This window comes from Myotis nattereri (genome assembly GCF_964212035.1).
Source record: "Myotis nattereri genome assembly, chromosome: 10".
NCBI lineage: Eukaryota > Metazoa > Chordata > Mammalia > Chiroptera > Vespertilionidae > Myotis > Myotis nattereri.
Window position 1 is genome coordinate 2,652,753 of NC_138085.1, and position 26,545 is coordinate 2,679,297.

At 45.7% G+C, this 26,545-nt stretch overlaps 1 protein-coding gene across 1 annotated transcript in view; it reads left to right on the top strand.

Moving 5' to 3' along the window:
- Positions 1-26,545, top strand: part of RFX8 (regulatory factor X8) — a gene marked incomplete at its 5' end in the record, with an annotated part of 124,033 nt that overhangs the window by 73,757 nt on the left and 23,731 nt on the right. The window lies entirely within an intron of this gene.

Sequence of the window (26,545 nt, forward strand, 5' to 3'; positions counted from 1 at the left end):
CTCAACCTGGCTTGCGGGGATCTGGCTGAAACCAGCTCTCCGACATCCCCCAAGGGGTCCTGGATTGCAAGGGGGTGCAGGCCAGGCCGAGGGACCCCACCGGTGCACGATCGGGGCCAGGGAGGGTCTGCAGGAGGGCTCCAGGGCATTGAACTCCTACAATAAGTCAGGCCCTGTTCTGGCTACTGGTGATGAAGCAGTAAACCAGATCGACAAGGCCACCCCTTCTGTCAGTTTTAGTGAAGGAAAAGACAATAAAAAAGAAGCGATACGGAGATTGGTCTGAACAAATTAAATGGAGTCCTGGGAAGGCTTCCCTGAGAAGATGCCTTCTGAGCAGAAAAAGTGAAACAAGGAGCTAGCCAGGTGACGATCTGGGGGAGCCCATTCTAGGCAAAGGAGAGAGCAAGTGCAAAGAGCCCGAGGCCGGGTAAGTTCAAAGAGCAGCAAGGCCTGCTGAGGTGGGGTAGGGAGTGAGCAGGAGGATAGGAGGAAAGGAATGTGAAAACACAGGCAGGGAGCTTGCAAGTCTGAGGAAGGAGAAGGGATGCCATTTGGAGTGTGATGGGAGCCTGGGAGATGCATGCTGGGAGTGATGCCATCTGACTAGGGTCTGAGATGGAGGTCTCCAGGCCAGTCTGCTGGGACAGGGCTGGGAGAGAAGGTGGGTGACCAGCCAGGAGGCTGTGCAACAGCCCTGCAAAGAGAGCCCATTGAGATTTCTTACTGATAAATATAATCCTCTCAAAAAGGCAGACAAAATATGCGATACTACACATGAATAAGAGCAGAGACTCAAACAAACTGCCTGCCTCTACTATCAGGAAGCTGTCTGATTTCTTTCTTTTTTTTTATATATTTTTTATTGATTAAGATATTACATATGTGTACCCTCTACCCCCCTCCACCCCCCCACTCATCCCCTCACCCCCCCGTTGTCCGTGTCCATTGGTTAGGCCTATATGCTTGCATATAAGTCCTTTGGTTGATCTTTCCCCCTTGCCCCCACCCTCCCCTAACCTTCCCTCCACGGCCTGACCGTCCAATCAAAGCCTCTCCATCTCTGGGTCAGTCCTTGTTCATCAGTTTATGTTGTTCATTATATTCCACAAATAAGTGAGATCTTGTGGTATTTATCCGCTCTCCAGTTCCATCCATGCTGTGGCAAATGGTAAGAGTTCCTTTTTCTTCTTCCTCTTCTTAAAGAATACCTTTCAGCATTTCATATAATGCTGGTTTGGTGGTGATGAACTCCTTTAGCTTTTTCTTATCCGTGAAGCTCTTTATCTGACCTTCCATTCTGAATGATAGCTTTACTGGATAAAGTAATCTTGGTTGCAGGTTCTTGCTATTCATCACTTTGAATATTTCTTGCCACTCTCTTCTGGCCTGCATGGTTTCTGTTGAGAAATCAGCTGACAATCGTATGGGTACTCCCTTGTAGGTAACTGACTGTCTTTCTCTTGCTGCTTTTAAGATTCTCTCTTTATCTTTTGCTCTTGGCATTTTAATGATGATGTGTCTTGGTGTGGTCCTCTTTGGATTCCTTTTGTTTTGGGTTCTCTGCGCTTCCTGGACTTGTAAGTCCATTTCTTTCACCAGGTGGGGGAAGTTTTCTGTCATTATTTCTTCAAAAAGGTTTTCAATATCTTGCCCTCTCTCTCCTTCTGGTACCCCTATAATTCTGATGTTGGTACGCTTGAAGTTGTCCCAGAGGTTCCTTACACTATCTTCATATTTTTTGAATCTCTTTTCTTTTTTCTTTTTCGGTTGGGTATTTTTTGTTTCTTTGTATTTCAAATCTTTGACTTGATTCTTGGGATCCTCTTGTCTGCTGTTGGATCTCTGTAAATTATTCTTTATTTCAGTCAGTGTATGCTTAATTTCTAGTTGGTCCTTTTTCATGTCCTCCATGGTCTCACTATACTCCTTGAGGGATTCATTAAATTTACCGGCGGTTTCCATAAAATTCTTGACAAACCTTATAAACGTGGCCTTGAACTCTAGATCCAGTCGTCTGCCCTCCTCCGTTTCTGCCAATTGTGACCTGTTTCTTTGTCTCCGCAATTTGGCTGCTTCCCTGTGTTGATAGAGTGGCCCTGCGCGCCAAGTGTCCTGTAGGGCCCAGTGGCTCAGCCTCCCCGGTTACCTGGGGTGGACACTCTTGGTGCACTCTTGGTGCCTTGGTTGTTGTAGGATCACTGGGAGGAATTGACCTCCAGGCCAATTGGCTGTGGGAAGCAGCTGTGTCTGAAGTGGGAGAATGGTCCCCCTCTGACCACTGGGTACAGTGGCTCCTGGATCTAAGGAGGTGCTAATTCAGCCCCTGCCTGAGGCCACACAGCAGGAGCCAAGAAGAGGCTCAGCTGTGAAGCAATGCAAGCCTCTGCGGGGCCCTGGGCCTTCTCTTGGAAGTTCCGGGTCTGCCTGGCTGGGCTGTAGTTAGGTACATTGACATGCAAAAGCCTCTGCCGCAGCCTGGGTGGGGCGGGTCTCAGGGAGTCAAAAGGGCGGAGAAAGAAGCTATGGCTGATTCTCCGCGCCCGGAGTCGCGCGTCTCAGTGTCCCGGTAACGGCTGCAAGCACCTCTGAGGGAAATCCGCCCTCAAGTTCACCCGCTGCCGCCTGACAGACCAGCCTCTCCCCGTATGAGACCTGGGTCCCCAGAGACTTCCCGGAACTGGAGTTCAGAGCAGTCAGGAGCTTGTGATTCAAAAAGACAGCCGCGTCCTCAGGTGCCACCCCCTTTCCGCACGCACGAGCCGCCGCCGTACCTCTGCACTCAGCCTCCGCAGCTCCTCTGGCTCTCAGCGTGCTTTTCTTTTCTTCTAGTTGTAGAAATTACACTCAGCCAGCCTTCCTGTTGTTCTGGACTATGTTTGCTCCGTCCTTTGGGATATTTGTCAATTGTTGTGTGAGGCGACTATTTCCCGGTGTTTATCTATGCCGCCATCTTAGTTTCTCCCTAATCAATCTTATCCTGATTTCTTTCACTTAGCATGATGCCCTCAAGGTCCATCCATGTTGTTGCAAATGACAATATCTCATTCTTTTTAATGGCTAACTAATATTTCATGGTATATACATTGTAAGTCAAGGCCCCACTGTATGTGTAACCGGACAGTCAATGGGTCCATGCTGCCTGTCACTACTTGAGCCAATTCAGCAGAGACAGGGTCGAATCCTATATGAGCGTTTATTCCAATCCTGCCGGCTGCATGGGAGAGCAGCAGCTCATCCACAAACATCTGCTCTGCCTCCCATAAGCCAGCTGCTTATATGGGGTAGAAGGAAAAGGATTACGTGGGGAAATAGGCAAAGGGGCAAATGTGCAGTCTACAGATGTGCAAAAGGGCTGGGGTCTTCAGGGGCTTAGTGATATGCAAGGGCTGGAGTCTTCAAAAGTCTGGCAGCTCTGGCTTCTGGCTCAACAGGTTGCTAATCTTTCCCTGATAATAGGCAGCTCGAAATGGGGAGGATGGGCTGCATTTCCAGGTGAGCTCCCAGGTCCTGTGTGTAACTGCCAGCCAGCTTAGAGTGCGCCTTCTTTAATCAGAACAAATCCATCACGGTTCACATAGCATGATTAATATTTCTTACAATTTCAGCTGGTTCCCCAACATTCTGTATCTGCCCCTATCATATGTGCCACAATTTCTTTATCCATTCATCTGCTGCAGTACACTTAGTTACTAGAATGGCTACTGTAAATATTGCTGCAATGAACACAGAGTGCATATATTTTTTAAGTTTTTTTCATTCCTTTTGTGTAAATACGCAGCAGTGGAATTGTTGGATCCTATGATAGTTCTATTTTTAATTTTTGAGGAAGTTCCAGACTGTTTTCCATGGTGGCTGCACCAGTTCATATTCCCACCAGCAGTGCGGGAGGGTTCCATTTTCTCCACATCTTTGCCAGTATTTGTTCTCTCTTGTTGTGTTTTAATAGCCACTCTAGCAGGTATGAAATGATCTTTCACTGTGGTTTAGATTCGCATTTTCCAGATGATGAGTGATGTCGAACATCCTTTCATGTGCTTGTCCATATGTCTTCTTTGGAAAAATTCTATTGAGATGTTCTGTTATTTATTTATTTATTTATTTATTTATTTATTTATTTGGCTATTGAGCTGTAGAAGTTCTTTATATATTTTGGATATTAATCCCTTACATATGAATTGCAACTGTTTTCTCCCATTCAGTAGTTTTGCCTTTTTATTATATTGATGGTTTCCTTTGCTATGCAGAAGCTTTTTAGTTTGATGATGTTCCACTTATTTATTTTTTATTTTGTTGCCTATGCTTTTGATGTTAAATCCAAAAAATCATTGTCAAGACCAGTATCAAGGAGCTTACTGCCTATATTTTCTTCTAGGACTTTTATGTGTTCAGGTCTTATATTTAAGTCTTAAAACATGTTGAATTAATTTATGTGGCTGGTGTAAGATAGTGACCCAGTTTCCTCCTTTTGTGTGAGGCTATCCAGTTTTCCCAGCACCATTAATGAGCCTCTGGCTGCAGTCCTCAGCAAGGCATCAGATCCACAGGGTGGGCCAAGAGGTATACCAATAAGTGGAGCTATTGTTTTCCCACCAGGCTAATGCTACATGAATGGGAAAGCTCTGCCTGGGAAAGATGGCTTCTGCAATATGGGGGAATGACTCAGCACAGGGATCCAGGCAGGGAGGGGTCCTCTCAGCTCTCTCCCCAGAGCCATCAACACCGGGCTTTCCTCACACAGCTCTAGTACACTCTGCACTCCCTCTGCCAAGTCACTGACTGCAAACAAAATTTTGTGTGTTGGCCCTTTAACACGTTAAGCGCCCAGCCTGTTTGGTCTTCCGGATGGAAAGTATAGTATGCTTACATTTCCAGCTATCTCCCCCTGGTGATAAGAAACCCGGCTGCTTTTCACAGCCAGATGTTATGTGGGCACCTTTCCCAGTTCTGCTGCTCTGGGCTAGCGAGCCTGGCTTGGGGTTTAGACCCAAGACTTATTAGGGGGAACCTCCAAGAGCTGAGATAGCCCACTGAAATTCAGCTCTTGCCTGGGGGAACCCCGCCAGCCTCTGGTACTTCCACCCTTCCTACAGTCTCAGTGTAGCCTCCTCTGTAAGGCCTCGGTTATAAGGCTTCTCTCCAACTGGTCTTCAGCTGGTTATTCAGGATGAATTTTCCATGTTATACCTATAATTTCAGTTTGGTCCTGGCAGAAGGTCAGTGTAGCTTTCACTTAATCCAACACCATCTTGGATTCTTGTTATTTTCTGTTGTATGCTGGGCATTTAGGTTATGATGTTAGGATACTTTCAATCCTATTTAAATCAATTTTAGCAGGCAGCCACCTTATTTAGACTTAGTATATAGGCTCTGATGTACTCTTGTGGGCTGCTGTGCCAATGGCAGTTTTGTTTTCCAGGCCCTTGACTGCTATTTTGGTCTGCTCCCTTGTTTTGGCACTGCTGAGACTTCTGATCCGTTCCTTACTGGTGCTACTTGCAGGGACTGAACCCATTCCTTGGGCCACCTTCAGGGAGTGGGGGGAGCCAGAGCAGCTGGATCTGGGCCCCTTATGCCACTGGTGTAGGGCAGGGAGATACCAGGTTCTGCTGGCATTGCCCCTGTGAGTAGAATGCCTGACTTTCTATGTTCCAAGTGTATCCTGGGCGTTGAATTGGCCAGTGGCTTCCATGTGGGTAGACCAGCCCAACTGTTAGTGCCCCAGGTGTGCATTGGGGGAAAGGTGGGTCAGCCCATCAGGATTTTGAAGCTGCCACTGTGGGCAGATCGGGTTGCCAGCCCCATGGCCTGGTTGTGTAGCAAGGGTTGTAGCCCCTCTAGGTCTCCATTGGGCTTCCCTTTCCTAGTCCTTTGGCCACAGAGTGCAGACTTTCCTTGGGATTTATGTCTATGCCTGTCGACAGTTCTGGAATAAAGGTTTCTGCAGTGCCCAGTGCAGACATATATGGGAGAGAAGAAGAAAACCCAGGAACTCACCATACTGTCACTCTAGTTCTGTGTTCCCTCATCAGTCCACCTTCTTGTTTCCAGCATTCAGAGCCCTTTTATCATGGCCTCCGAGGCGTTTATTTGTATTAGAGGGCAGGAGCAAGGAAAAGTGAGTCTACACCATTTTGTTCCCTGAACTTAATTCAAACTGCCTCAGAAACTTCTGAAATCAGACCGTACATATATTGTAAATCAGTGTTACCAGTGAGTGGAATGCTTACTTATATGATGGTGCCTAATAAATTTAAATATGATGAATTAAACTAAAATGGTGGTGACTTTTGTTTGTGACATGATGAATATAGACCCACTTCTTTCTGCTCCTCCCTGCTATGTACAACCCTAAACCCTGGAAACAATACAAAAGACAACCAAAGGAAAACTCTGAAAGGCTGTACAAGAAACGGGGCTGTTTGGCACAGGATGGCACAACCAGCACAGTGGCATCCTGGAGCCACCCTGCCCACCCAGGCCCAGTGTCTCCCATCCCTGGCCCAGCAGGAGAAGGCATCTCCGGTAGATTCATTCTTCCTTCAGCACGCTCAGTGAGGGCATTCAGTGGGGACTCGGTCAGAATAAGCGGCCAGGAGAAGCACTCCTCTTCCTTGCTGGGTCTGAGGTGTCCCTGCTCCCCAGAGATCCCAGTGTCAGCTAATCTGTCCAGGGAGGCCCAGCTACACTAAGTAACCTGGTCCCAGGACCTTCGTGTGTCCCCGCCCCAGCCAAAGGCAGCAGACGGGCACCAGCAGAGGGGCCCGCCCTGACAGAGTGGACAGTCCTCCAGTCCCTCAGGCAGCATCAGCAAGGAGCCCCAGAGGCACCAGAGAAGCCAGGCGGACCAAAGTAATAGCTGCAGACCCACGACTGACATGTCCTAACGAGATGTGTAAGGGCACACGGTTGGATCATAAGGGGAGAAAACACAGAGCCTGGAAGAATCCGCGTGCAGGCTGCCCATGCCCCCCCGCTTCCTCGAGGGCCACACAGCACCACCAGCCCCGGCAGCAAAAGTGCAGCAACAGGAGTGTGAGGTTTCTGCCCAGGGAAGCCCATTAGATCCACTTCCAACGTTTTTATTGGGAGCCGGTCACATTAGTCCTAGCATGCGCCAAAACCATAGATTCCCCCGAAGAAAGCAGGCTATTCAGCATAAATGACTACATTGTTTGCACAAACACTCTAGGAGCAGTGAACCTCTCTTACCGGGGAACATTGTGGGAACTGAGTTCCCGGAGGCCAGCCAAGGCCGGCCTGCAAGCAGGCCTATCTGCTCACAGCCATCTCAGCACTGCTCCGTCACCTCTTCTCTGCACAGCTGCACAACCCCGGGAATACACTAAGAAAACATTGATTGCACTCTTTAAATGGGTGAATTTCATGATATGTGAATTGTCTTTCAATTATGTTTAAGAAAAAATCTCAACAAGGTGTTTTTTGTTGTTTGTTAGATATAGATAAGCTTATTATAAAAGGTATGTGGAAAGGCAAGGCCCTAAATAGCTCAATCCATCTTGACAAAGAGGAGCTAAGTGGGAAGAAACCCTGCCTGACGTGAAGTCTCCCTGTGTAGCTATGGTAATCAAGCTGTGGCTTTGGTGGAGGCACAGAGACATGCACTAATGGCGCAGAGTAGAGAATCCCGGAATATACCCACTCAAATATGTTTCACATATACCCACTCAACTGATGTTTCACAAAGATTTTTCACAAAGTAATTCAATGGGACGAGACTAGCTTCTCAGCAAAATGGTGCTGGAACGACTAGTGGTCCACAAGTAAAAAAAATTCAACCTCACAAATGAACTTAACTTTAGAAAACAAACATATGGGGAAATCTTTGATACACAGGGAAAGGCACAAAGTTCTGAGACTTGACACCAACATTACAATTCATAAAAGGAAAAACTAATAAGCTAGGCCTGTTAATGTAAAAAACATTCAAACCTGTAAATAATTTTTGTGAGTTTATTTGAGCCAACAATTGCCAGGAAGCAAAATCTCCATGTATTGGGGTAATGCTCTAAGAATGCAATTGTTCACCTTGTTTTATACATTACAATCAAAGAAGAAGACATGAGGGGGTTACATGAAATCCATTGGTGATAGATTAAGGAGGCGGGAGAAAGCCAAGGGGGGGCCTCTGGGAATCTATACAGAGTAAAATGATAGACACGTGCTTCTTTTACTCAGGTGGGTGCAGGATAGCTAACAGTCACTAATTAACAGGATGACAATGGCAATGAAGGAATTTGTGGTTTGCTCCATGGCTCCATTTGTTGTGCCCTGAGGAGTCCAGAAAAAAAGGGAAGTTACAAGTTACCCTGACCTCCCACAGGTGTGCTCTCTATGTGTGCGCCACTTGGGGGGCTAACTGGATCTTGCTCGGATGTCTGAAGCTCACCGCTGGGAGTGCCTGTTTCGGGGCCTCCCAGAGATGCTGGTGCAAGTCAAGGTCAAATGCTGCCTATGACCGGCCCTGGGAGACCTGTTTGGAGCTACAGAGAGAACCACAGCTTGTGTCTGCCCCTGCTGGGCCTGGGTGTGCGTGGTTAGCACCTCACTGCAGCAAAACTGGCTTCCACCAGCACAGCCCAGGGGCAGGTCAGCACAAGGCCAAGGCACCCTGATCAGCCTTCGCCTGCTGGCTGCCTGTTTGTCTAAGTCACTGCAAGAGCCTCTGGCAGTACTGGAGTGGTAAGAGGCAGGTTCCAGTGAGTCACCAGGTAGGGGTGGATGGTGTTTACCTGACTAATACAGGTTCAACCGCGGTGACAGTGCTGGCTCTGAGGCCACTCAGCAAAAGTTCCAGGATACACCAAGCCTAGCTGCCACCCACCGGGTATCCGCAGACCGTTGTGATGATGGTGGCGGCGGGTGAGGGAGGGTGTCAGAGAATTGCCAGGGTGAGGCCATCAGAGGTTACCAGGCCCAAACAGACTGAGCTGGGCCCTGTGAAAGGAGGGCTCTGCACCAGTCGGCAGGTGAGGAAACGGCTCCTCTCTTAGGGCCCCACCATTCAGTCTGACCTGGATTCTGCTGGGCCTCCTAGAGAGCCTGAGCTCGGCAGGGCAAGGCCACTGAGAATCTGGAGGCTGGGGCTAGTGGCTCTCCCCTGAGGTGGAGGTGCCAGTCAGGTTCAGCCACACAACTTACTCTGTCCCCGATTCTGCCTGGAACTCCTGGAGAACCTGAGCTTGGCTTGGGGGGTGGGGAGGGGGTGTGCTAAGAATCAGGAGGGTGGGGCTGCTGGGAGCTGGAGGGTAGGGCTAGTTAACCTCCCATGAAGGGGAGGCACCAGTCAGGCTCATGGGAAGGTGGAGGGAATGGCCTCCACCCCCAAGTCATACAACTTGGTCACTGGCACCCCTTATTCTTCCCAGATCTCTACACGCCAGGCCCAGGCAGCTGACTCCTTCACAAGGCATGCGTGCCAAAGTGTGGTGGAGCAGGGAGTCCATTGGGCGGGGCTTTTGCAGTTCCCCAGGCTGTGCTCCATACAAGAAAGATGGCACCTGCAGGGTGGGAGAGGGACTCAGCATAGGGATCCTAGGGACTGTCCCTTCAGCTCTCTCTCTGGAGCACAAAACCCAGGCTCTTTTCACTCGACTTCAGTCAGCTCCATTCTCCCTCCGCCAGAGCCCAGGGTGAGTGGCTACAAATGAGTTCTTGTGTGCTTGCCCTTTAAAAGGGTGGCTGGGTCTCTAGCAGACTCCCGTCTCTCCCTGGAAGACAGAAACCCCACTGATTTCATAGCCAGATGTTATGTGGGCACCTTTTCCCAGCTCTCGTGCTCTGGGCTGGGGAGCCCGGTGTGGGGCTCAGACCCCAGAGACCTGGGCAGTTAAGATCTCCCCTGGATTGTCAGCCGCAGCACACAGGGGTGGGGCGGCCCATTTGGCTTCTCTCCCCTGCCCACCAGTCTCGATGTGGCTTCTGTAAATCCTGGGTTATAAGACTTCTGTTCAGCTGGTCTTCAGTTGGTTGTTCAGGTTGGTTGTTCTATATTTTAGTTGTAATTCCAGTTTGGTCCTGGGAGGAGGTGAGTGTAACTTCCACCTACTCTGCTGCCGTCTTGTTTGTCTTTTTTTTTTTCTAGACTTTGTGTTAAGAAATGGAAACACCACTAAGAGCACAGAGAGACCTGGTCTGGAACCAGGGTTGGTAGCAAAGAGGTGAATTTGAGGGACATTTGGAGACTTTGCTTCCTTACACCCACCAGCATGTATTCTAACTAAAATAAATTTAGTCTCAAGCTAAGCCCCTACCGCTCCCTACCTCCCCATATTGCCCCTCCTATGCCCCATTAGTATAGAGTTTCTGTGCCGAGGTCTCTAACACCATCTACACCACCACCCTACCTCATGCCAGCAGGAGCAGGGAAGACATGGCCCTGAGCCAGGGACCAAGGTACTAATGATCTCCTTAAACTGGACACCTGCATAGGTGGCCATGGAGAAGATTGGGAGTCCTGCTGTCAACAGCTCATTTTCGCTGGGATGGGGTGGGTGTTATGGCGAATCTCTCTAAAAAGTGCTGAGGCAGTACCTGACCTAAACCAAGGAGAAACCAAGGCTTGATTTTAAAACAAATGTAAAGCTTGAGGAATAAAAAAAGGAAAATAACTCTGTGCAAGGTGCACCATATGACAAAGGCCCCTCACGAAATCCAGAATGCACTGCCTCCCTGCTCCCCTCCTCCCCTCTGCAGGTAACATCGTTTCACGGGCACAACTCCCGCCCCCCCCCCCCAGCCCCCGGATTCCAGCCTTGTGTAGCTGGCAGCCAGATTGAGATTTGGACCCTGGAATAACTGCTGACCTAGAAACTCACTGAGGAACTGAGGCCAAAGTAGAAAGTGCTTTATTATTGTCTGGGGAGAAGGGGGAATGGAGAGAGAGAGAGAGAGAGAGAGAGAGAGAGAGAGAGAGAGAGAGAGAGAAAGAGAGAGAGAGAGAGACAGACATCTGGAGTAGTTCTGCTGAACTCACTTTTATTCTCTACCTCTAGGCAAAATCCCTGCTTAATATGTTTCAAAGAAAACCTGTTTGTCATTTTCCATAGAGATGAATCCCCAGTCTGTCTAATGTAAATTCTGATATCAGTTGTACAGTCTTGTGTTTCTCTCAGGATACAAGGAAAGTAACCCTTGCCCTCCTTCCTACCCGCCTCAACACACACACACACACACACACACACACACACACACAGCTTTATCAACTTAGCATATTCCAGGCCTTTAAAAAGCTTCTAAAATTGTGCCTTCAACATTCCTACTTTGTTCTTCTGTTCTTTGTTCTTTTGCCAGCTCATGAGCTCAGGGGGCTTCCTGGGCCTCTGGGGTGTGGGGATCCGGGGCTGCGAGTCCAGCTGGCTGGCTGTGCCAACAGAAAGGCACAGGGTTCATCTGCCGGCCGCCCCCAGGGAGGAGAGGGCGACCACAGGGAGTGTCAGCCTGGCCATGGTGGTCACTCCAGGCCTCCTGATGTCAGAGAGAGCACCAGTGTTCCTTTGGAGGTGCTTATCCACCCCAGGGTGAGTGGCTACAAACGCGTTCTCAGCGTGGGAAGTTAGGAAAGAGCTGCTTTTTCTTCTGTTTGTGCAGCCATGGTACCTGCTCCTTCTTGGGCCTGGGACCCCTGCAAAGGCTCGGATGAACCCCAAGGGGGCCTAACTCTCAGGTATTAGTCAGATGTTCAAGTTGCAACCCACGTTTTGGCCCTGTCCACCCTATGTTTTTCAAGGCTTGTTAGAACTTGTTTAGGTTAAAATATATGCATTACTTGGTTGTTTTCTAGCAGCTCAAAAAGCATACATGTGGAGAATTACACCCTGGACTGCACCCTTGCTTGGGAAAGGTTTAAAAGCTGGTAACGCTCCTACGCTCCCTAAAACAGGTGACCATTGCATTTGTTTAAAGCATCCCTCCCTTGCCCGTCACCCGCCCAGAGATGTCCACTGCGATGCACAGGCTGTTTGTGGTCTGCTGGTGAGCCCTGACTCCCAGCTGCTGAGTTTTGCCTCAAGAAGGTGAATGTGAATGAGTTTGATTTTCAACACTGGCAAAGGGTCCCCGTAGTTGTCATTTTGCAGTTAAGTTGTTCATAAAATTGAAAGGGTTAGGATAGAATTAAACAGTATAAAAGCACCCACCACAGTGCAGAAAATGACTAATCCTCAATTCCTAGCAAACCAGATTTAAAAATAAGATTGCTCTATTCTATTTTGAGATTGAAAACTGTCTTCCTTTGCCCTTCTTTATACATTACCTTTTACCACACGTGTGTATTTCACAGGACAAATTAGAGCGGATACTAGAGATCCAGCCATGGAGTCAGGACTGGGTTTCCAGATCCACAGATTCTGTTGTTCTTTTCTTATAGTGAAACTAGTGGCCTGGTGTATGGATTCATGCACATTGAAAGGATATTAATTAAGAGAACCAAGATGTTGGCATAGGTAAACACCAGAAATTGCTGCCTCCCACAACAACTTCAAAAATACAATTAAAGACAAAATGGACATCATCCAGAACTACAGGAAGGCTGGCTGAGTGGAAATTCTACAACTAGAAGGAAAGAGAAAAGCACACTGAGACTCAGAGGAGGTGCGGTGCGGAAGTAAAGTGCAGAGGTACGGAGGCGCACACGGCAAGGGCTGGCAACTGAGGACACGGTTGTCTTTTTGAATCGAGAGGGAGTCAGAAGCTCCTGTCTGCTCTGAACTCCAGTTCTGGGAAGTCTCTGGGGACCCAGGCTCATATGGGGAGACACTGGACTGTCTGGCAGTGGGCAGAACTTGGAACTCGAGGGCGGCTTTCTCTTGCAGTGATTACCGGACACTGAGATATGAGGCCTCTTAGGGCAGGGCTGAGGATCAGCCATAGCTGCTTGCTCTGCCCTGTTGATTCCCTGAGACCCCGCCCCACCCAAGCTGCGGCAGAGGCTTTTACATATGAATTCCCTGGCCCTTTGCAATCTGAAAATTACCTAACAAACTGAAGCTGGGCCAGACAGACCCAGGACTTCCAAGAGAAGGCCCAAGGCCCCACAGCAGCTTGCATTGCTTCATAGCTAGGCCTCATCTGGGCACCTCCAAATCTCAAACAAGGAAGGGGAACCGGCAGATCTCTTCATAGCTCCTCCTGGGTAGCCTCAGGCAGAGGCTAAATTAGCACCTCCTTAGATCCAAGAGCCAGTGTACCCAGTGGTCAGAGTGGGACCATCCAGATTACAACTCCTCAGATCCATAAGGGACACATTCAGGGGGCAGACTCAGTGAGCACCAAAGCCCCACTGAAGCAAGTCTTGCCCCATAAGGGTGTCTTCAGCATAGAAGTTCTCCCACTGTAGACACAGCTGATTCTCACAGCCAATTGGCCTGGAGGTCAATTCCTCCCAATGATACCTACAACAATCAAGGCTTAACTACAACAAGACTGTGCACAAAGCCCACAAAGGGGTGCACAAAGAGTGTCCACCTCAGGTAATTGGAGAGGCTGAGCCACTGGGCCCTATTTAGCACACAAAGCCACTCTACCAACACAGGGAAGCATAAAAAGTGAAGAGACAAAGAAACAGGTCACAAATGACAGAAATGGAGGAAAGCAAATGACTGGATATAGAGTTCAAAACCACAGTTATAAGGTTTTTCAAGAATTTTCTAGGAACTGCCAATAAATTTAGTGAGACCCTGGAGGATATGAAAAAAGACCAACTAGAAATTAAGCATACACTGACTGAAATAAAGAATAATATACAGAAATCCTACAGCAGACAAGAGGATCTCAAGAATCAAGTCAAAGATTTGAAATATGAAGAAGCAAAAAATACCCAACCAGAAAAGCAAAAAGAAAAAAGAATCCAAAAATATGAAGATAGTGTAAAGAGCCTCTGGGACAATTTCAAGCGCACCAACATCCGAATTATAGGGGTGCCAGAAGAAGAGAGCAAGATATTGAAAACCTATTTGAAGAAATAATGACAGAAAACTTCCCCTACCTGGTGAAAGAAATAGACTTACAAGTCCAGGATGCACAGAGGACCCCAAACAAAAGGAATCCAACAAGGACCACACCAAGATACATTATAATTAAAATGCCAAGGGCAAAAGACAAAGAGAGAATCTTAAAAGCAGCAAGAGAAAGACAGTCAGTCACCTACAAGAGAATACCCATACGACTCTCAGCTGATTTCTCAACAGAAACTATGCAGGCCAGAAGGGAGTGGCAAGAAATATTCAAAGTGATGAATAGCAAGAACCTACAACCAAGATTACTTTATCCAGCAAAGCTATCATTCAGAATTGAAGGTCAGATAAAGTGCTTCACAGGTAAGAAAAAGCTAAAGGAGTTCATCACCACCACACCAGTATTATATGAAATGCTGAAAGGTATTCTTTAAGAAGAGGAAGAAGAAAAAGGTAACAATAAAAATTATGAACAGCAAATACATATTAACAAGTGAAACTAAAAATCAAGTGAATAAAAAATCTGATGAACAGAGTAAACTGGTGAATATAATAGAACCAGGGGCATAGAAAGGGAGTGGACTGACAATTCTTGGGCGGAAAGGGGTGTGGGGTGCAGGAAGAGACTGGACAAAAATCGTACACCTATGGATGAGGACAGTGGGAGGGGTAAGGGCAGAGGGTGGGGTGGGAACTGGGTGGAGGAGAGCTATGGGGGGGAAAAAAAGGAACAACTGTAATAATCTGAACAATAAAGATTTAATTAAAAAAAAAGAAAGGGTATTAATTAGAAGGAATATTTTAATATTGCTACTCCCCCTTTCTCTATTATAGAATTGTCAGAGATGAAAGAAAATTAGTAAAATGTATATGAAAATAATATATAAATTGATTAATAAATAAACAATAACAACATGATAGAATAACAACAAAGACATGATATAAAAACAACAAAAACATGATATAAAAACAACATTGATAATAACAATGATTGATAAATTGATTAAACTTATTCTAATATCTCCCTGTATACCACAATGATGGGTCAAAACACATGTGTGCGATTGGCGCCAGTGAGAGCTTTATATGTATCGCGCATGGGAGAGTCAGCATTTATTTTTAAATCGCCAGTGCGTGTCGGATGTACAGCCAGTCACTTAGTCTTTTATATATATAGATAGATCAGGGTCCCAGAATGCAAGAGGGCACTCTGCAAAGTTGCTGTCACACAGGCTGTGGAACGCAAATGCGAGTGTGCAGTAAACCAGATTCAGGGCCCACAGTGCCCCAGCAACAACATAACCCACGGCCGAAGGTGAAATTGCTTGGCCCTGCGAGGAATCGGGCCCCCTCCTCTCTGGTTCTGGGGTGTGTCACCTGAGAAACACCACTGCCAAGTCACCGTAGCTCGGCAGCTCCTGTGTTGAGCGTCTGCCCCCTGGTGGTGAGTGCATGTCATATGTACCAGATGGTTGGACAGTTGGATGGTCACTTAGTCTTTTATATATATACTAGAGGCCCGGTGCATGAAATTCATGCAAGGGGTTCAGCCCTCCCAACCACAGCAGCTTGCCTTAGCCCTTGCAGCCACGGCTTCATCTGGAAAGTCGTCCAGAAGGATGTCCAGAAGGTCATTTGGCTGTTGGTCTAATTAGCATATTACGCTTTTATTATTATAGACTAGAGGCCTGGTGCACAAAAATTCATGCACTCAGGAGGGGGTCTCTCAGCCCACCCTGCACTCTCTCACAATCCAGGACCCCTCAAGTAGGGTCCAGTCCCATCGCAGCATGACTCTGGTTCCCAAGTCCTGCGGGCTGGGGGGTAGGGACCAAGAGGCCAGTCTGATGGCAGCATGGCTCTGGTTCCCTGGAGCCTGCGGGCAGGGGGAGGGACCTAGAGACCAGTCTGATGGTAGCATGGCTCTGCTCCCACAGCTCCCTCCCACTGCGACGCCGCAGGCGGCCGGGGCCCACAGCTCCCTCCTGCCACTGTGCCACGGGACACTGGGACCCAGGACCGACTCCTGCTGTGGGCAGCTGGGACCCAAGACCAACTCCTGCCACGCCGGCTGGGACCCAGGACTGACTTCTGCCGTGCCGCCGGGACCCTGGCCTGGTGTTCGGCCATCCATCTGGATGTTTTGGTTGTGATGGACCCTGGCTCTTTATATTTGAGGACTAGAGGCCCGATGCATGAAATTCATGCAAGAGTAGGCCTTCCTTCTCCCAGCTTCCCTCTGGCACCTGGGACCTGGGCTTCGCTCCGGCCACTGGCAGGTACCCGGGACCCGGGCTTCCCTCAGGCCCCGGCTTCATCCAGAAGGACGTCCGGTCTAATTAGCATATTACCCTTTATTATTATAGATAGATGGGGATAATAACAAATTACTACCTACCTACTTAATGGGTTATTGTGAGAACTAAGATAATCCAAGTAAAACTTTAGCAATGAGTTAGTGCTCAATATATTTTAGTGATTAGTACTAGTATAATCAAGATGATATTAAATACAGTGTTTTGCAATCACAACAACACAGGCCCTTATACGTATACATATATTTACTATTTTAACTTCAGTTATAAAAGTATTCATTAAATTAAGAATATCTTCTCCTATTCAAAACCAAAATAATTAGTGTGGCTTGAGTTAATATTGAAATGAGATTCTTTAATGATTAAAAGACGAAGCACCTTTGTCCTGCAGTCTGACATTTTAAACAAGCCTGGTCCATGAACTAGGTTTTATTACATTTTTATCCTCTTACCTTTATAATTGCTTCAAGTTGTCTCACTGTTGTTAGAGTGAGTTGAGAGGGCAAAATGCATTGCCAAAATGATGTAAATGAAAGTCTGGATTAATGACAAATGATGTCAAAACCTGAGAATGTGAATGCAAATTGTAGTTAGACTAAAACAAAGTTAAATGCCAAGTAGCATATCAAGCTAACACTACATTTAAAAGATTTTATGGGGCTCAGCTGGCGTGGCTCATTGATTGAGCGTCAACCTATGAACCAGAAGGTCAGGGTTGGATTCCTGGTCAGGGCACATGCCCGGGTTGCAGGCTCGATCCCCAGCGTGGGGTGTGCAGGAGGCAGCCGATCAATTATTTTCTCTCATCATTGATGTTTCTAGCTCTCTCTCCCTTTCCATTCCTCTCTAAAATCAGTTTAAAAAAATAAAAAAAGATTTTATTGGGTGAAAAAGATGAGTTGTGTGCCATAAAATCATTTTTCAGTTCTCTTTACACTGGACCTTTTTAGCCAAATTGATCATAACACTAATTAAAGTGAGACGTGGCTGTCAGGCTGCCAGCACTGCGCCCAGTGAAGGTCCATTTGCAAGGCTCCGGAAGGAAGGTCTCTGCACCCTCCCTGTGCAAAGCCCAGAAAGCATCTTCCAACCATCACTTAAGCCCTGCAGGGCACTGGAGGCCACCTGTTCACAGTGGACAGGCTCTGCAAGTTAGAAAGTGTCTCAGGAGTCCTTACACCCCACTCCCTCCCTTTAGAGGGATGGAAAACGGGGCCCTCAAAGCCCGGGCAATGTGTGTAAGGCTATATAGCAAAGGAGTGGGGGAGCTGAACAAGGAAGCCTGTTCTGTTCTGGGCCTTCCTTCCCTTCGCGCCTGGGGCTACTCTGCCTCTGCCTTCCTCCCTCCCCCACTCCCCTGGCCCTTTCTGGAACCTCTGAGCCCGTTCCCTTCCTCCCAGTCGTTGAAGCTTAACATCCGGTGCCTGCCTGGCTTGGGCTCTGTGCCGATGCTGGGGGGACAACTCACCTGGAGCCAAGGGACCTTCCGTGCTGACCTGCCTCAGGTGGCACTGCCCGCTGCCCTGGGCCTTTTCTCTGCCATCTTGATTCACACCTTAAAGCACCTCAGGCCCTCAGAGGACCCTGGAGGAAGACTTCTCTTTGGCCTGGAAGTCCTCTGTTCACAGCAAGGCCGATTCTGGATGTTTGCTGTGCTTTTATTAAAGCCGTATTTTAGTAATGACTGCTTTTGATCCTAACTGAATAAATGTTCCATAGGACTGAATCAGAACCACATACGGAAACGACACAGAGGCAGTGACCCCAGAACACGAGGCCATCCTGGCTGGTACCCTGAGAGCTGAAACTGTCACCTCCAGTACTGCTTTGGCCTCCTCATCCTCACTGACCCTCCTCTTGGGGGGTAGTCCCCGGTGTGCAGAAGGGGGCACACTGCCTGCGTAGTTCACTTTCTCGCCCAGCCACCCCGTGCCTGCAAGATTAAAGCACAGCCATTGCCTAAAGTGTTCATTCGACCTAGTTGGTCAGAACCTCTAAGAGCTGATGCCTTTAACTTGGCCCTTCACAGTCACCCTTTTGCCTGAGGCTGGTCTCCAGCACTGATTCACTGATTCACTGATTCTCTGCTCATCTGCTTTGTAGCCATTGTCTAATATTGCCTCTCACTCACCTTTTAATCATGCGTATCTTCATGGATCTTTGCTTGCATATGTTCTGTAAGACTAGATAATTTTTAAAATAAATAAATAGGCTATCCCCAAACCTATATGTTGACCCATGTGATAATCAATTCATTTTAATTAGGGCATTCCAGATGTCATGGCCTGGGCAGGGAGTGATGAGGACCATTTTACAGGCCTCATCTCTCCATGGGGTTGATAAATATTTCTTTTTCCATTATAGTTGTTTCAGTGCATAAAATCCCTATGTAGCACTGAAACAACAATTACTGAAACTACAAAAATGACATAGCTCCCCAGTGACTACATTAGGATGGTGCCCCCGTGTCTGCCACACAGAGGCTAATTTCCCTCTCCGTTTTCCTTATGACAGCGAAAGGTTGACACCACTCTCCTTTCAATGGCGATTGAATCAAACTCATTCTGCACTGAACACATGGCAGAAACATGGGAGTTTCATTTAAAAACCCAAAATACGTGATAGCACCACTCAGGCGACTGGCCTCCAAAGCTACCAGGGTCAGGGTTGGGAGGGAGAGGGAAGTGATGGGTGAGGTCTTCCCATGTCATTTATTTAATCAAAAACTAGAACTTCCAGCTTTCGGACTCCTGTTTCTGGGTACAAAGGCATGTCTCCTGAAGATTATTGTCAGGGAAAGAGTTTAAGAAGTGCTGTCCAGAGATGGTGTTGTGTAATGTCCAACCAAAGCACACTAGTTAATCACAAGTGAGGCTCTCTTGAGCTTATCCAGCTGCTAGTTTACAGGGATGTAAACTGTCGAACTAACAAGAGAATAGGATGGTCCCTGAACATATGTTGCCCAAAGACCTATATTTCATCTGTCAAAACCTTCCCTCGATCTCTTTGAAATTATTTGTGTAACATCTTTCCTCCTCTTAGGCTATAACTTCTGTGAGAAGAGACCTTATCTGCCACAGCTATTCCCACTAGGTCTCTAGACAGTGGTTCTCAACCTTCTGGCCCTTTAAATACAGTTCCTCATGTTGTGACCCAACCATAAAATTATTTTCGTTGCTACTGCATAACTGTAATGTTGCTACTGTTATGAATCATAATGTAAATATCTGATATGCAGGATGGTCTTAGGAGACCCCTGTGAAAGGGTCATTCGACCACCAAAGGGTTCGCGACCCACAGGTTGAGAACCGCTGGTCTAGAACAAAGCCTAACATAGAGTAGGCATTTGATGAATGAATAAGAAATGGACAGTTGGATGGATGGTTGGATAGATGGATGGGTGGATGGACGCAATTGAATATATTCATTTTCTAAAGAAAACATATTAGGAATAGCATGTTAACATGTGGAATGATAGATAAATTGCCCTACCTCCAATTTAGTTGAAGAAAATCTCAAGTGATTTTTAAGACGTCTCTTAAAGGTTGATGACTGCCCTTTATTCAGTTAACTTTCATTTCTGACATTTTCTTCTGTCTTCTTTCATTCAAGATTTTATTAATTGTTTTATTGTTTGTTGTTCTTATTGATATAATGTCCTAGTATCTGTGTGGCAATGGGGTGTTTATAAATTTTACCAGGAGAAACTCCACCATTGTCAATATTTACCCAAGAAGATACCATTGAGACACAAAAAGTAGAATTCTAAAACATTTTAAATTCTTAACCTTGGCTCTCCTTGCATCATCCTATGTGTAGATATATAGTTGATTCAAGCTATATGGGATTCATTTATATGTAGATTTTTCAATTGACCTGCTCAGTTCAATTGACCCACTAAATTAAATTGAAACAGTTCAATTGACCTGAGCAATTCAAGCCCAGTTGTTCAAGGGTCAACTGGTGGTTGGAAAGTCATGTATTCAAAGGGCCAGCTTAAGTTATATACAGATTTTCAACTTCACAGATGTTGGGCAACCAACCTCCACCCCAAATTTTTATATATATTCCTTCCAGTTTGAACAATGTCCTGAAACTTTCTTGCCATTGAGCAGTCCAAAGATCAATTCCTGTTGTGATAACAACTTTTATTAAATGATAAAACGGGAGTGACTTTTTAGTGGATTTGCTTCCAGACCCTGGATCTATCTGCCGTATTTTAAATAGAGTGTTACACGGAAACATTGACCAGATGGGTGTCAAGTATTCAGCCCAGTTTTCCATGAGTTGAGTTGGACAATGAACTAACACAAACCTTCAGGAGAGAGCTCCTGGGGCTTTGGAGAGACTGGCAGGGGATGTAGGACCTTTATATGTGAGATAAAAGCTGCTTCCTTTCACCTCCTCTCTGACTCCCACCCACCTCCCAAGCCATCTCTGCCTTGAAGACATTGCTTCCAAAAGTAGTGTTAGTCTGGTGGCTTCCTCTTCTCTTTGTGTGTTTAGGTAGAGTCAGAACAATCAGGTGGGAGGAAATGTGTTGGAGTGGACAGAGCTGCCACAGCTCTGAAGATAGTGAGGAAACTATCTTCTGGCATCTGAAGAATGCACATTCCCTGTGAAAAGTTGAGGTTCCTTTGCTCCCAGTTTCTCAAATGCCCACTATTAAAGGGAAAATGTACCACACCACATGGGTAAAACGGAGTTTGTTCTCCATGACATATACATGTTTCCAGTATAATATATGAATCCAAGAGGCCTGGTGAAATGGAACTTAGATTCTCATTTTCCTTGTTCTGTGAAGGTGCTCTGCAATATCCATCAATTCAGAGGGTATCATTGTTTCTGAATTGATCATTTTAAAGCCCATGTCAGAAAGTATAAGACTTCATATCCATAATAATTTTTCTTTTCTCACAGGAGTGAGCTCTACCCATAATGACATAATATCCTCCTTCTGTAGTGAATAAACCATTAATATTAATATGTAGTTGTCCCAGTTATAGAAATGGATTTTTTTAATAACTGCAATCAGGAGATAATCACCAGTTTTGGATATAAACTTCAAGAATGGTTTTGAAATAAAAGTTATTCCCCATACAAATTACCTCACTGCAAAAGAAACTTTATTCCTATGCTCAGAAATAAGTGTCTTACTAAAATTATTACTCTGTTATCTGTTCTGTCACAGTGGAGACGTCATTGCCTTTGAAAAATCTACTAATTATGGCAGACGAGACGGAACTGTGAGTGCTGAATAAAATAGATTTTACTATAACAGACCCAGAAATATTCAGTAATTCCTTAATTAGATACATATATTTTCCTGTGTATAATGTTCTTATGTGTAGTCTTAACCACTCATCAATTCAACCAGATTGTTGAGTGTCCACAAAATGTGTCCACACATTATGTGGGGACAGATGAAGTCCTGTCTTCAAGGACCATACTGTGTGGCTGCCCATCTGCTGTTTAATGTTTCTTTCACTGTAATTAAAAAGGTTGTATATTTTGTGAATGATAAATCTGTGTTGGAGTGTTTCTATATTACAATGATAGCTCTTTAAATTGGGACACCAGAGTTATTAATAGCTATGACACCACGAGTTGAATTTTACTTTAGTTGTCCAAAACAACATGATAGCTCTTTGATGCTATCTTGTTGACAATTGTCATTGAATGGACAACCTTTTGAAAACATATTCTGTGACTAGCACTCTTGAAGGCTGATTGAGATATTAAAGAAAACAAAAAATACAAATAAAAAAGCTATACCCTCTATATTTGAATAGAATACAGTTTTGGATACTTCTGGTCAAGATGGCAGCATAGGTAAATGTGGTACTCAAATTCTCCCACAACCACATCAAAATTACAACTAATTTATAAAACAAACACCATTCAGAACCACCTGAAATCTAGCTGAATGGAAGTTCTACAACTTGGGATTTAAAGAAGAAGCCACACTGAGACTGCATTGACTTCTACATGGAAACTCCTCTGCTGTAGTCTCAGCCAGTCCTCACAGCTGATTGGCCTGAGAGTCAATCTCTTTCAGTGATGCCAACAACAATCAACTACAACAAGACAGTGCACACAGTCCACACAGGGGCACACCTGGAGTGCCCAGCTCCCATGACTGGGGAAGCTGTACCACTGGGCCCTACAGGACACCCGTTACACAAGGAGACTCTACCAAGTCAGGGAGATGTAGCAGTTTTACCTAATACATAGAAATAAACACAGGGAAGCAGCCAAAGTGCAGAGACAAAGAAACTAGTTCCAAAGGAATGAACAGGAGAAATCTTCAGAAAAAGAACTAAATGAAATGGAGGCAAGCAAACTATAAGATAGAGTTCACAAGAATAGTTATAAGGATGTTCAAAGAACTTAGTGAGAACTTCAACAGCATGAAAAAGAACATAGAAACCATAAAAAGAACCAGTCAGAAATGAAAGATACACTAATGGAAATGAAGAATAATTTACAGGGAGTCAAGAGTAGAGTAGATGATGCTGAAAATCAAATCAGTGATTTGGAATATAATAAACAACAACAGAGAAGAACCAAGATGGCAGCATAGGTAAACACCTGTACTCACTGCCTCCCACAAGTAAATCAAAATTACAACTATAATACAGAGAAGCCATCATTAAGAACTGCCTGAAACCTGGCTGAATGGAATTCCTACCACTAGAGAAGTAAAGAAGAAAGCACATTGAGACTGGTAGAAGGGGAGGAGGCACTGAACAGGCTGGTCTAGCACCCATGTGCATTGTTTTTTTTTTTTGGGGGGGGGGTTAAGTCAAGAAGGATGTCTTCAAGGCCTCCCATGAGAAGCTTGGAGTCCCAGCCTCACACCAGACCCCCAGCCCAGGGTTCCAGAGCTGGGAAGAGAAGTCCCCACAACTTTGGGCTGTAAAAACTAGCAAGGATTGTGGCTGAGTAATGCAGAGACTGCTGGAGTTCCAGGTGTTCCTCTTAAAGGGCTCACACATGAACTTACACAGTCTTGCTTCCTCTGAGCTCCAGTGCTGGGCGGTGGCTTTGAGGTAATCCATGGACATTTGAAGAGGAGCTGTACTTCCTGGAATTGGGGCGGAAATTCAGGGGCAGCTTTGTCCCACACAGGGGTGCTCTGGGGGCCATTGTTCCTGTACTAGCACCTCCTCCACTGTAGAGATAACTGGCATCCATATCTGAGTTTCCATCAGAGTGACCCACACTGTTCACTCCACCCTGGTGATTTCCTGAGATCTTGCACCATCCAATTTGCAGCCCCACCCAAGCTGTTGGCAGCTGCTTTTAAATATGAATGGCATGTCCTGGATCAGGCTTCAAAGTTTTCTAAAATCTCTCAAACAAGCTGCAGCTGGTGACAGCATGCCCCAAACCTATCAATAAAAGGCCCAAGATCCAGCACTAGCACCAGCCTGCCTTACTTCACAGCTGGGCCTCACCTTGGCACTTCCTAGCCCAATAGAAGTATCAACTATTAGAGATCTCTCTGTAGCTCCTGCCAGGTGGCCCCAGTTAGTGGCTGACTTTGTACCTCCTGGGAGGCCCTAGAGCCAGTGCACCAGTGAACAACTTCAGACCATATCAAAATACAACTCTATGCATCCACAAATGACACTCAAGGGGAAGACTCTGTGAGTACTAAAGCCCCACTGAAGCAAGTCCTCCACCATAAGGGTGTCTCCTGCACAGCAGCTCTCCCACTGTAGTCGCAGCTGGTCCTCACAGCCAGTTGGCTTGGAGGTCAATTCCTCTTAGAGATGCCATTAGCAATCAAGGCTCAACAAAAGACTGCACACAGCCCACACAGATTTATAGTTGGAGAGCTGAGATAGACATGAAACAAATGTGTTCAATAGGCAATGCAAGCCATCAGTGAGGTGGGAACTCCAAGATGGGAGGGAAGAAAAAAGGTTGTGGTGGGCTTTCCCAGAAAAGGTAGCCTGTGTTCATTTCCTATTGTTGCTGTAATAAATTAGCACAAATTTGGTGGCTTAAAACAATACAAATTTATTATCTTGTAGTTCTATAGGTCACAAGACCAACACAGTTTCTCCTCTTGTTTAAACTAAGATCAAAGGTTTCACAGGGCTGTGTTCATTCTGGGGGGCTTAGGAGAGAACCAATTCTTTGACTTTTCCAGCTTCTAGAGGCTGTCCCAGCCATGGGCAAACTACAGCCCGCGGGCCGGATCCGGCCCGTTTGAAATGAATAAAACTAAAAAAAAAAAAAAAAGACTGTACCCTTTTATGTAATGATGTTTACTTTGAATTTATATTAGTTCACACAAACACTCCATCCATGCTTTTGTTCCGGCCCTCCGGTCCAGTTTAAGAACCCATTGTGGCCCTTGAGTCAAAAAGTTTGCTCACCCCTGGGCTATCCTGTTCCTTGGCTTGTGGCTCTTCCTAAGTCTTGAAAGCCAGCAAAGTCAGGCTGAGTCCTTCTCCATGCTGCCGTCTCTACGATTTTCTGCATCTGGGAAAGGTTCTTTGCTTTTAAGGACTCTTTTGGTTACATTAGGGGTCATCTGGATGATCCAGGATAATCTCCTCATCTCAAGGTCCTTAGCCTTAATCACACCTGCAATGTCCCTTTTGCCAGGTAGGGTTCCAGGGATTAGGATATAGACGTCTTTGGGGGCTTTTATTCTGCTTGCCACACTGCCCTTGAGCTGGTTCTGGAAGGGTCACAAGGGTCCTTCTTTAGGCGACATTTTTCTTGAGGGTATAACTTGCACTTGTGCTGAGATGTATGTGGGCAGTGAGGAGCCAGAAGTGAGAATGTTGGGGAGCAGGAGACGCTGCGTGAGGTCCAGACAGTGGGCAGCTTGTCAATGCCAGGCTGAGGAATTTGGATTTTGCCCAAAAGACTGTCAGAAACCAGTGAGGCATCTTCAGAAGGAGAGTGACAGGATGCATTTACTTTGGGAGTGCTAATTCTGGCAGTTGTATCTTCAAGGATGCCAGAAGAATAAAGACATTGAGGAGAACTGATGGAGTAGCTCAGGGGAGGCAGATGGTGCCTAGAGGGATGGGCCATGACAGGAAGGAAGGCTCCCCCATTGTATCTCTAGGGGTTGCCACATGGTATGTGTGCACTGAGGGTTGGTGGAATAAGTGAATGACTAATTCTAATAATATTTCTTGGATCTGTTGAAAATCCCAAATTGCATTTAATATGCCTATGAAATCTAAATAGAATTTCTCACTTTTTTCTTTGTTTTTATGCTGAATGACCTCCCGAATGAGAATCCCTCTGGTTCTCTCCTGAATGCCTTCTTCTGCAGAATTCAAATTTGAGTTCTGGACTATACCTTTTTAGATTTATGATTGTTTATATTGTGAAGACTGGCTTTCAGTTCATGATTTAAACGTGTTTTGTTTTTCTTTTTACTGCAATATCAGTTCTTTTCACAGGAAAAGGCCTGAGGGAATTGACTTCAGAAACACACAAATTTACTTTTATTATTTTATTTTGTAATAGCTTACTCTCATATTCTCCTTGTTAATAATTTCTTATATTACTACAATACTGTATTTTCAGATAACTTCTTCTGACCAGGTGAAAATATGATGCATTTGCCATGTTCCAACACAGGGATTTATGCAGAGTTGGAAAAAGAATAGTCTGCCTAGAGCTGATACTTCCAACTTGAGTGTACATGTGGCTCACTGGGAATCTAGTTATAATGACAGATTTCTGTCCTCACCCCAGGGATTGTAATATAGATGGTTTCAGGACCACACTCAAGAAATATTGGCTTTGATCATTAACGGTTACCTTTTTTTTCTCCTTGATAGAAAGTTTACCTTTCTGTAAATTGCTCTTCTAAAGAAAAGTCCACACCCTTCCTTTTCCTTGTTATTTAGGGCCCAAGATTTCTGATACAACTACCTATTTTTATAATACATATATGGTGACTCAAGGAGGGACAATTAGGTGGACAAGGGCTGTAAAAATGTATTTGTGGCATTAATTAATGTATAAATAATATTTTTATTGTACATTACTATATAGCACTTGTAATATATGTCCACATGAGCGATACATTTGGGTAATATATTAAGTCCTAACTCTTTCTTGATGACCATAATTCATAGAATTATAAAGGAAGGTTAGTATCTTTTGAAATGAAATGAGGAGTAAAGTTGCTGGGGTCAGTAATGTGTGCAGAGGTATGGATAAAAGATTATATAGAAGTGATGTGATTATTATATGGCTTATATGTAAGAAAAT